This window comes from Ornithorhynchus anatinus, chromosome 20, assembly GCF_004115215.2.
Source record: "Ornithorhynchus anatinus isolate Pmale09 chromosome 20, mOrnAna1.pri.v4, whole genome shotgun sequence".
Lineage (NCBI taxonomy): Eukaryota > Metazoa > Chordata > Mammalia > Monotremata > Ornithorhynchidae > Ornithorhynchus > Ornithorhynchus anatinus.
This window is the reverse complement of record NC_041747.1, coordinates 9814096-9826226: the sequence shown is the minus strand read 5'-3', so window position 1 is coordinate 9826226 and position 12131 is coordinate 9814096. Positions and strand designations below refer to the sequence as shown.

The 12131-nt window shown below is 42.6% G+C and overlaps 1 protein-coding gene across 1 annotated transcript in view; it reads right to left on the bottom strand.

Moving 5' to 3' along the window:
- The window catches only part of ERICH6B (glutamate rich 6B), a 62255-nt gene extending 56661 nt beyond the window's left edge, over positions 1–5594 (bottom strand). Inside the window, exon 1 of the mRNA XM_029048142.2 lies at positions 5478–5594. The gene's annotated coding sequence lies outside the window, so the exon portion shown is untranslated. The remainder of the gene's footprint in view (positions 1–5477) is intronic.
- Between the last annotated feature and the right edge of the window lie 6537 nt (positions 5595–12131).

Genomic DNA, 12131 nt, shown 5'->3' with positions numbered 1-12131 from the left:
ACAGATTTTTTGAGAATTGTTACTTGCACCGGTAATCAAATGCTCTTCAGCCACCAAATTTCAAGAAAACCTCAGCTCCTTTGACTCTCCAATGGTAACAGGCATACATTTATATAATGATAATTATGATAATTATGGTATTTGTTAAGTGCTTACTATGTGTCAGGCACTGTACTGAGCGCTGGGGCAGATATAAGCAAATTATGTTGGACGCAGGCCCTGTCCCATGTGGGGCTTAACGTCTCAAACCCCGTTTTTCAGTAGAGGTAACAGGCCCAGAGAAGTGAAGTGACTTGCCCGAGGTCACACAGCTGACAAGTGGCAGAGTGTGTATTATTTTCTAACCAGGTAACCATTTTCTCCCCATTCCCTTTCGTCAGGGACATTGGTAAAACACACACATATACATGCGATCGAATTCTCCTCCTTTACCAGCTGGCCACGGAGTGCAAGCTCTGAGCTAGTTAAAGCAGGGACAGGGATGAACCAATGCCATGCCTTAGGTTTTCTGGGAGGGTTTAACCACACAGCATGACGATCCCCTTAATTCCCCTGCTTCCACGCCCCCTCTTCCCATCACAAACCTTCCCCTCCTTTTAACCCTCAGGGCTGAATTTCAAATGCAAAACTACCCCGGGGGGGTGGGGGGCAAAAGAAATGGGGTATTTTCCGAAGAGGAACAGTGAGGATGAATGCGCATGGGCGCAGTTCTGATCCTTTGTCTTTCAATTTGGCATCTCTGGGTTTGCCTTCCTGCACCCTCCACCCCAAACTCTAACTTTTGGGCTGGGAAGAAGCCAACCCCCTCCTTATTAGCATGCGCCTGGCTCCATCTGAGCTCTTATCACTCACACTGTGTAAACAGCCCCTTCCAGCAGCTTTCCTTCTTTGTTCCAACAAACAATGGTTTTTATATCACAGAACAAAGTTAGGAGCTGGGGACAAATTATTCCTCAAACTGTCAGAACAAATCACTGTTTAATTTAAAATATGACACTGTCTCTCTCCCAATCCCCCTTTATTTCTTCCAGAGAGCAGAATTGTTCTGAGCTCCCCCTCTTCGGCAATCCTTCGTCTTTGGAAAGAGTTCAAGACCAAACCCACTGATTTTCTCAGACCAAATTCCCTGGCTTGTGAGAGAGTGTGGAATAGATTAGAAGGCAGAAGGCTTGAGTTTTGTTCCTGTTGTGCCAACGACTCCTTTAGCCTGCCTTCGCCTCAGTTTGCCCATTATAAAATGGGAAGTCAATTCTAAGGTAATGAACCTCATCTGTAAAACGGGAATTAAGACTGGGAGCCCAATATGGGACAGGGACTGTGCCCAACCCGATTTGCTTGTAATCCCCCAGCACTTAGTACAGTGCCTGCCACATAGTAAGCACTTAACAAATACCATAATTATTATTATTATTACTGACTTTTCACAAAGCCTCTTGTGGTGTCCACTGTACCTCTGGGAAGCACCGAGTCATTGGCATAGAATGGTTTCTGAATGACTCTCATTACCTAATCATAACACTCAGAGTTTCCCAATCATTTGGAAGTGCAGAATGTTTGCAGCTTCCAGAGTTTTTAACTGTATTTCCATCCTGGTGCATGGGATATAATAATAAGACCCATTCCACAGTCCTGCTTTGCTCCATTGGTTATGGGTGATGACCTCAACACGATGCTATCAATGCAGCAGTAAATGATTTCCTGGGTGAATACAGCTCTTGGAGGTCCTACAAGCAAGCTTGAGAAGTAGCATGGTCTAGTGGGAAGAGCACACACTTGGGAATCAGAGGACCTGGGTTCTAATCCCAGCACCATTACTTGTCTGCCGTGTTACCTTGGGTGAGTCACTTTACTTCTCTAGGCCTCAGTTATCTCTTCTATAAAATGGGGATTAAGACTGTGAGCCCCACGTGGGACAGGGACTGTGTCCAACCGGATGAGCGTGTATCTACTGCAGCAATTTGGATGGTGCCGGCTACATAACAGGCGCTTAAATTCCGTTTAAAAAAAGGTTCTGGTTGGTAGTACTAAAACCTCTGCAAGAGGTACCAATTGATCAATCAATAGTATTTATTGTGCACTTACTGTATGCAGAGCACTGTACTAAGTGCTTGGGACGGTACAATCCCGGTCAAATCAAGAGATTTCTATTTTGACTTTCCCTCCACACTGTAAGTTCCTTGTGGGCAGAGACTGTATCTACCAACTCTGATGTATTGTCCTCTCCCAAGTGCTTACTGCAGTGTTCTGCACACTTTAAGCACTCAATAAATACAAGTGATTGATTCTGCGCCCACATTAACTAAGGATCTTCCTAGCCCAGAATCAACCCAATTGAGGAGTTGAAACCCAGAGACAACTATAAAGCTGAGATGAATATTACCAACCAATCCGGGTGGGGTTTTACAAAGAGTTTAAGGTATTTTAGAAATTCAATTTGCCAAAGGCATTCTAAATATAAGGAGGCCCATTTAATCCTTTAAAGGGAGCCTGTGGGCAACGGGACACCCATTATAATGTCATTCCAGGATTAAGTCCAGGATACTTGAATGCCAAGGGCAATATTGCGTCTAAAAATCATTTAGTTGAATACTCTTCTACAACGTCACATAGACTTCATTCTCCTTTAGAGTAACAGCAGTTAAGGAAAGCGTGGATGTGATCACTAACTTTGAGATGGATAAGTGAGGAGAGCTCCAAGACAAGAACAGATAAATGCTATTACTATAATGGACCACCTTTAGCTCATCTATCCCCCCACTTAATAGGATTTAGTGCCCATATTCTGTTTGCTAGAATTTATAGTCAGAGAAAGCCCAGAAAATCCAACTGGTAGAAAATGGTTGTTTCCAAGAAAACCCAATAGGGGAAAAAGCCACTCCAAACTAAAGACTGATGTTACCTTTTAAAAGGACCCAAAGTTCAGTAAATATATATATAAAAAATTGATCTTGGAAAATTAAAAGACTTTTTGAGATGGTGGCATGCCCATGCCTTCTATTCAGAAGAATATTGGAAAACTACAGATGAGATAAAATTGAGATTTCAAGATTGCAGCTTAGTAACACTGAGCAATATTTGACCTTCAGGTTGAGTCAATTCTCCTATAATGAGGCAGACAGGTTATTGAAGAATCCTGGATTAAAGAAATCTGGCATTATATTACATACACCTCATGACCTTGGGCAAATCATTTAACTTCTCTGAACCTCAGTTACATCATCTAAAAAATAGGGATTAAGACTGTGACTATGAGGAACAGGGACTGTGTCAAAACCTGATTAGTTTGCATCAACTCCAGCCCTAGAGCTTAGTACAGGGCCTGGTGCATGGTAAATGTTTAAGACATACCATTAAGTTGAATAAATAAATATTTTGTATTGAGGATGGCTGTTTTGATTTTTTTTTTTAAGGCAAGGAAAACCAGGTCATCCAGGGAGTTGGAAGTAGCTCTTGGGAAATGATTCAAGCCCCTGCATTTCCGGGCCTCTGGGCCAGCATTTCTATTTCCCAGTCTGCCCTTCTTTTACTAATCGGAAGAAGTGACACACATTGAAACCCATATTAAAGGGCATCTAGGCCCCTGTTACTTATTATGTCTCCTGAGAGACTGATATGGCAAGTTTCCAAGCCAGGACAGTCAATTATGCATATCCACATTTCTGGCCATTTCACAAAGTGGATACTTGACAGATGAGCCTTTAGGAGCTCGTCCCAGTCTCTGCAGACAGACATTTCGGCAGATAGGGAGGTGCTTTTCATTACCATCCAGCCTGTTATCTCACCGGTCAGTTGCTCCTGTCCCTCACAAAGGCATTTCAAAAACAATACCAAAAATCTTAGAATGACAGGGAATACAGTTAGTGTTCATTGTAGCAGTAGATAGAATGCTTCGCACACATCTAGGCTACAAAACAACTCAAACGTTAAATAAACAATTGTTAAACTACCACAGTTATTATTATTTGGGGCAGTATCCCTGTGCTCTTAATTTGAAAGACTCAGGAGAACCTCTTCCCTTCCTGTTCCATCGCCACTTTGAGGAAAATCATCAAGTGGTTTCTTTTTACACATATTTGTCAGTGTGAGACACAGTAATCAATAGTATAGTAGAAAGAGCAGAAGACTAAGGGTCAGGAATATCAGGTTTGCAATATCACGTTTGCATCCAAGCTCTGCCACTGGACCCGTGAGTGACTTTAAGCAAGTCACTTAAACTCTCTGGGCCTCAGTTTCCTCATCTACTGAATGGGAATAAGATAGAGTGTGGGTCCCATGAAGGGATTAGACTGTGTCTAATCTCAGAACCTTGCCCTACCTCATCATTTAGCCTACAACAGATGCTTAATAAAATCCCTTATTTCTACTAGATTCATCATAATCATCATGCCAAGGTAAAGCCCAGCAGAGCTAGCAAAGATTAGCACTCACTAGACACAATTTTTAGAAATAAATCACTGCTGGACAAAAGGACTTGGTGCTAATTTAATGTTCAACTGAATTTTTTTTGAAGTGAATTCATAGTCTATAATTATTATTGATCGCTATGAAAGCAATCAGAGAAAGCATTAGAGTGGACTCTAAATAGCAGGACCAGAAATAGGCTTAGGACTTATCTCAGCCAATCAGAATTGCTCTCTAAACTGATTTTATAGCCAAGCTGCCATTTTAGAATATCTCTACGAACTCCCTGCTTTGGTGTCCTAATCCCACCCCTGTCAGCATTTATGGGGCATTTCCTTGGTCGACCACAATATAGGCTAAGACAATGTCTTACCTGACTTTTAGCAGATGGTTGTTAATGGGATATTTATTTACAGAATAAAATTAAATTGGAGCTGAATTTTAATGTGCAATTTACATAATCAGCTTTGTTCTAAGCTGATGAGCTGTTTTGAGCAGCACTGGGGACCTTTCAGTCATTGCCGCCTCAAAGAAACAGCCATTGAGAATTGAGATTAAGCTGTTTCCTAAAGCTGGAAGTCTTGATGAGAATCTATTATCCCAATTTAGAGGCCTTATAATTTCTCTAGTCAGAGTCATAGGATCAAAGATGCATGTAGTTTCTGACATAGCCCAGCATCAAAAGAAAGACTGCTTTTGGCAAGAATTTTTCTCGTGAATAAATTTCCCCCCAAGAGAGAAAGCTGAGGGCATGTGGAGAACTCGTGTGGCCTAGCGGAGGGAGCACAGGAGCAGGAAGCCAGCCTTATGGCTTACCTGCTGTGTGACCTTGGGCAAGTCATTTAACTTCTCTGTACCCCGTTTTCTTATCTGTAAAATGAAGATTTCTGTAAAATGAGGATTCAATATCTGCCCTCCCTCCTCTTTAAACCGTGAGCCCACTGTGGGACAGAGGCTGTTCTGATTTGATGATCTTGTTATCTACCACAGCTTGGCACCTAGTGAGTGCTTAACAAATACTATTATTATTACTACTATTAATTATTATTAATCAGGGATATTAGTTGAGCACTTACTGAATTCGGAGGCCTGGGGCGAGAGCTTGGGAAAGGACTGGTTCCCTACTTTCTCCATCAGCAGCCACCTGTTCCCCACTCAATCCTTCCTCAGTAGGGTCAGATTACAGAGCAGAAGTTCAAACAGAGGTAATAGGTCCCACTTAATTAACTCCCCACCTCCGCCAGAACAAGTTTTCGGAGACATTAGTTCCGGAGTTACTTTGTTCCTACTACAGGGGGAGAAGAAGGGAGGGAATAAAGGGGGCGGATCCTCTCTAAGAGTGGGAGGGTTTTCTTGAGTCCAGAGCTTGAGGTAACCATTTCAATCCTTTTCACCTCAGGGACGTCTCTGTAGCCACTTTTCCGACCCATGATTTGGGATGGTATTTCACTATTTACATTAACAAGTCAGTTGGCAAGCTCTCAGCATCGTTAGCTTTGATATTGGCCTCTTGGAACTAAAACTGTAATATTGTTGCAGCCAATTTAATACTCCCCTCAAAGCCTCCAGGCCCAGCGGCCTGACACTGACAGATCCGAGGAGAATTTTTAGATCCCATCGCACTCCGAATGTATTTATCTTCCATGGGTGTTTGCTCTTGTTATGCAAAGAGCTTTCCCTTTCTCTGGTTCATTAGTCACTCACAAATAACACTCCAGGGGGTAACTCTTTCAAGCTCCTTATTTGGATTTGAGGATGGGGAGGAGGGCTGTGCAGTTTGACTAGGGTCCATCTGCATAGGGACATTGGAGAATCAGAGGGAGATATTCAGTTGGGGTTCACCTCTGGGGTCCCTCGTCAGAGGGCCCCCATCCAGTTTGGATCCCTCTGTGTGGTGGTAGACAATCGGAGGGGGCCTTAGCTATCTGTGTCTGAGGGGTCAGAGGACATTTTAGCCATTTGTTTCTGCTTTCCCACCTCCTGGGAAAGTCATCAAAGTAGGATGTAAAGGCCGGATTAACTTCTAGCCGGTAAGGTCTTAGTCGTAGTGTTTTTGCCACAGATTTACATTTCTTGTTGGTCTTGCCCTGCACACTTCTGCATCCACTTGGCAAATCTAAAGAAATTGGGAGGAAAAGTAGAAGTTGGCCAGAGTTTGTAATCCATTGTTAAAAATGACTGCTATTGGAAGGACTTTCACCTGGCTGTTTAACCCCCCGCCCCTTATTCATTCATTAAATCAAATCTATTGAGCACTTACTGTGTGCAGAGTACTGTACTAAGCCCCGGAAAGTACAATTCGGCAATAGAGACAATTTCTTATAAGGAAGGTTCCAGGGATGACCCAGTGAAGATTAACTTGAAGACAGAAGCGATGTGGCCCAGTGGCTAAAACACGGGCCTGGGAGTCAGAAGGACCTGGATTCTAATCTCTTCTCTGCCACTTGTCTGCTGTGCAACCTTGGGTAAGTCGCTTAATTTCTCTGTGCCTCAGTTACCTCATCTATAAAATAAGGATTAAGACTGTGAGCCCTATGTGGGATATGGACTGTGTCCAACCTCATTAGTTTGTATCTATCCCAGTGCTTAGTACAGTGGCTGGCACATAAATTTTATTTTGATTCCTAGCCAACTGAGGTAATCTATGCTTACAGGTAAATTCATTCAATATTTATTGAGCGCTTATTGTGTGCAGAGCACTGTACTAAGTGCTTGGAAAGAAAAATTCAGCAATAAAGAGAGACAATCCCTGCCCACACCTGGTTTACAGTCTAGAATTCTAGACTAACTTGGATAAACCTGTGAGAGAATGTGGAATTGTGTTTTATGTTGACTAGTCTACAAAAGATCATAGAGAGGACAGGTCTGACAATCAAGAAGATTCCTTCTGTGATCTGTGACTGCAGTGTGCTTTTTAATATGCAATTTGCTTTTTAGCTAGATATTGCTGAGGAAATTAAGTTGGAAGCAACCATGCTTGAAGCAATCTTGCAAATGGCAAAAGGGCAGAGGTTATTTCACAACACTCTACCCCTTTTGTCGCAATACAGTTTAGATTAAAGGGAGGTAGGTAGGCAAAGCAAACAAAAACAGCAGTATTGTCTTCTCTGCATGTTCCCACCCTCAGCAAAGTAATTGTATTACACTCTTCTTCCAGGTGAATACTTAACTTCATTTTTTTGCTTCTTTATTTCCAAAATACGAGAAATACTTTAGAGAAAAGTAGAAAAGGGAAAGAAAAAGGAGAGAAGCAGGGAGGGGAAAGAAAGTGCAAAGGAGATGCAGAGATATCTGAAATGAAGGGGTGGGGAGGGAGTGTTTCTTTGATTGTCTGAATATTACAGGAGTGGTTTGATGCATTCCTATCAATATATTTCAGGTGTGAAATTCTGGTTTCCTACTTTCACCTTCTCCTTTGAAATATGAAAAAGAAAATATTTCCCAAACATCTGAGGCAAGATTTTTATTTGTGCATTTAAAGAGCAGTATACAAGCCTCTTTCTTTTACCTTTTCTCTTAGGGCCTATTTTCCATCCCTTTCCATTATTCTAGCCATCTTTGCTGAACCCACTCTACTTTCTGTGCACCCTTTTCTAAAGTGCCAGTGCCCCTGACTGCACACGATGCTCAAATAGACATCTGACCGGGGTGGGGGAGGGAAGGGGGGTAAAGATGACTTACTAACTTTGGCATGCTAGACTGCTATGAATGCACCTTTGTTGCCGGCTCTTAAGAAATGGCTCTATTTTGCTTCCTATTCATCTTTAGGTCAACCAGGGTTTCCAGATCACGTAGCTTCTCTGTGACTCAGTTTCCTCCTCTGAAAAATGGGGATTAAATACCTGTTCTCTCTCCTACTTAGACTGGGAGCCCATTGCGGGACAGTGACTGTGCCCAACCTGATTAACTTGTATCTACTCCAGGAAAGAAAAAGCACCTCACAAATATCACAGTTATTCCCACTGGATTGTAAACTTCTTGAGGGCAAGGAACATGTTACAGACTATGTGAATCGTACTCTCCCAAGATCTTAATAGAGTGCTCAGCACACAGTAAGTGCTCAGTAAATACCACTGATTGTTCTTTACTGCTGTACTTGGACCCAGGTAATCTTTCCTCACCCTGGATTTATGGTCCCTATTTTTTGGTTTCTGAGTGTGCTTCCGGGCTCTTCCCCTAATGAAAATTCCTTCAGTCTCTTCATTTGTAGTGGAAATAGCATTTACTGAGTGCCTCTTCTGTAATGCACTGCACTGAGTTGGCTACCAAAGCTATTGGAATTCAGCTAGTGGTTATTAATTTGATAGAATGACAGCTTTTAGGTGAACTGCATACAGAGCCTAATTCAGTGCCAAATACACCCTGGAGTTCATCATTAAAATTGGATGATGGTGGTGGCGATGAGATAGTACAGCTTAGCATGACTGGAACATTTGGGAGAAGAGAATAAATGCAATGGCTGTTTTTTCCCCATCTGTCTTTCCCTTGAATTTTTTCTCCTTCCCAAGGGCAATATTCTCATAATGGTTGCATTGTGGGTTTGGAACTAGGTGGTAATCTCCTTGAGAGTAGAGATCATCTCTACTTTATTTTTTATGGTATTTGTTAAGCACTTACTATGTGTCAAGCACTCTTCTAAACATTGGGACAGATATAAATCTCATGTCAGACACAGTCGCTGCCCTACATGGGGCTCACAGTCTAAAATGGAGGAAGGGGCATTTAATCTCCATTTTATAAATATGGTAACTGAGCCACAGAGAAGTTAAGTGATTTGCCCAAGCAATTGGCAGAGCTGGGATGAGAACCAGAGTCCTCTGATTCCCAGGCCTGTACTGTTTCCACTAGGCCATGCTGCTTCTCCGTTATGCTCTCCCAAGTGCTTAATATAGTGTGCTGCACACAATTCGTGATCAATAACTACCACTGATTGATTATATGAGACACAATCAAAAAACATCTCAAACACAGAAATGCATTTCTGCCGCTGAATCTTATTGCTGGTTTAAGACTTGGGCAATGGCAAATTCTTGCTCTCCAATTCTCTTCTCAACACCACAGGACTTATGTAAGTATCTGTAATTTATTTATTTATATTCTTGTCTGTCTGCCCCTCTAGACTGTATAGGCAGGGAATGGCCACCCACTCTGTTATAGTCTACTCTCCCAAATGTTTAGTCCGGTGCTCTGCCCACAGTAAGTGGTCAATACATGCAGTTGATTGATGGATGGATTGAATGCTGTAGGCAATGGTGCTTTAATTAACTGTTATTACTTGATTCTTTCTGAGAATTAATTGACTCTCTCTGACTTTCTAGACTATGAAAACCCCCTGTGATGGTCCTCAGCCTCTCCTTTGTCATAATACTAGGGGAAATTCTGAAAATTGAGAATAATGGGGAAAAAAATCCAGTTTTTCTTTAAAAATCGGGATTAAAAGTGTGAGCCCCAAGTGGGACAACCTGATTACCTTGTATCCACCCCAGCGCTTAGAACAATGCTCGGCACATAGTAAGTGCTTAACAAGTTAATCATCAGTATTATTATGAAATTCACCCATGAGTGCATGTGTTGCTCTAAAGGCCAAAGTGGGATTCACAGTACCAGACACATTAGACGCACAAACAGGTGGTCCTTTCAATCAGTGTATTTATCGAGTGCCTACTGTATGCAGAGCACTGTACTAAGCACTTGGGAGAGTACAACAGAGTTGGTAGACAGTTCCCTGTCCATAATGAGCTTGCAGTCCAGAGGGTGGTGGTATATTTGGAGGACCTAGGGCAACAATAAGCCCTCTGATAGCTCGTTTTTTATTCCTCCCTACTCTTCCTAAAATAAACTCAGAGTTATAAAGTACCTCCTTTTGGAAAACAAAACCGCATTGTTAGCATTCCTTCGGTCTCACGGTGATTGGCAGCTGAAATAGACTCTTCTAAGTTGTTTCAGCATCAAATCTTGTCCCATTTCCCACTAACCCACCCCTTCATCACCCTCGGCTACCCCCGGCCAAACTTGTGCCCTGGGAAAATGGCAGGCCACTGGTAAAGTGACTCAGTATCTGGACCATGGGATCTTGAATGTATGTCACTTTTTTTGGTACAGTGCTCGGCACACAGTAAGTGTTTAACAAGTATTATATTATTTCCCATGCACTTAGTACAGTGCGTTGCCCCCAGTGGGCCCACAATAAATACCTGTTACAACACATAGTAAGCACTTAATAAATGCCATAGCTATAATTATTATTATTATTACAACTATTACCCTTTCAGACACTGCAAGCAGTGAACTGGAAATAGTTGGAACAAGAGAATGGCCAACCACCAGAATTATGGCTGCACCTGTATACTTCCTTGTTCCCAGTCAGGGATTTAATTATTCAACTGGTTGCCTTTACTGAGTGGATTTCTTTAGACACCCACAGGACCACACCCATCGTCCAGCAGCCAGTCTCCTGAAGGATTGAAGGCTTTGTGGCCACAAAATCTTATAGAAATGCAGGGTTGATTTATTTTACTGTAATGAATAATGCAGCGACATCAAGGATTTGCTATAGCCCGTCATTCATCCTATCAAACTGTGCCAGGATATTTAGCCAACTAATAGAGTAATCAGGGGCAAACAGGCAGACTGCTCTATTATCCAGGTTATTATGGAATCGGCAATGTTGACTTTCTTATTATAGTTTTCCAATTAGTGAGAGCGAGTGAGCGCACGAGAGAAGGCTATTGCTTCGCTCCTGGGTCTCCAGGGAGAAGCCTGGAATTTTACATGTAACATGAGAGATGGATAGAGTTATCTGGATTTAGACTGGCTCTAATCTTCGCTTTTCACAGAGGGATTAAGCAAAGGCTTGTGGATTTGCAGTTTTAATCAGAGGAGCCGCTGGAACTTCCTTCGCTGCCGCTGAATTATTCCGGTGGCTTCATCTCACTCGGACTTCCGACCTTGTATGGCTTGTGGATGATTTTGACGGTTTTCTTCCGTAGCTTAGTATGCACACACTATGCATTCAATCCCTACCACTGTGTGTATACTAAACTATGGAGAGAATACAATAAGGTTGGTAGAGACACACCTGCCTTCAGAGAGTTTACAGACTAGTGGACTGTTGATACAAGAATACTTTGCATTTGTATAGCACCCCTTATTTTTTTAGAGCCCTTCCAGAGATTTAATTTGGTTCTCCCAGCATCCTAGTGATCCCCCCCCCCCCCGCCCCACTCCCCCCGCCGCAAGCAGCATGGTTCTTTGGAAAGAGTATGGGTTTGGGAGTCAGAGGATATAGGTTCTAATCCCAACTCTGCCACTTGTCTGCTGTGTGACCTTGGGCAAGCCGTTTCACTTCTCTGTGCCTAAATTACCTCATCTGTAAAATGGGGATTAAGACCGCGAGCCCCACGTAGGACAACCTGATTACCTTGTATCTACCCCAGCGCTTAGAACAGTGCTTGGCACATAGTAAGCACTTAACAAATACCATTATTATTTTACAGATGAACAAAGTGAGGCAGAGAGAGGTTCATTGACTTTCCCTAGGACACTCAGCAGGCAGGTGGCAGACCTAGGCAAGGACCCAGACTTCTGACTTCAAGCCCCAGACTCTTTCCACGAGACCATGCAGGATAACCTTTGATTCTGACTTCAAGCCCCAGACCCTTTCCATGAGACCATGCAGGATAACCTTTGAGGTGAAGCCCTTTCTAAACTATAAACTCCTCCCTCTAGAC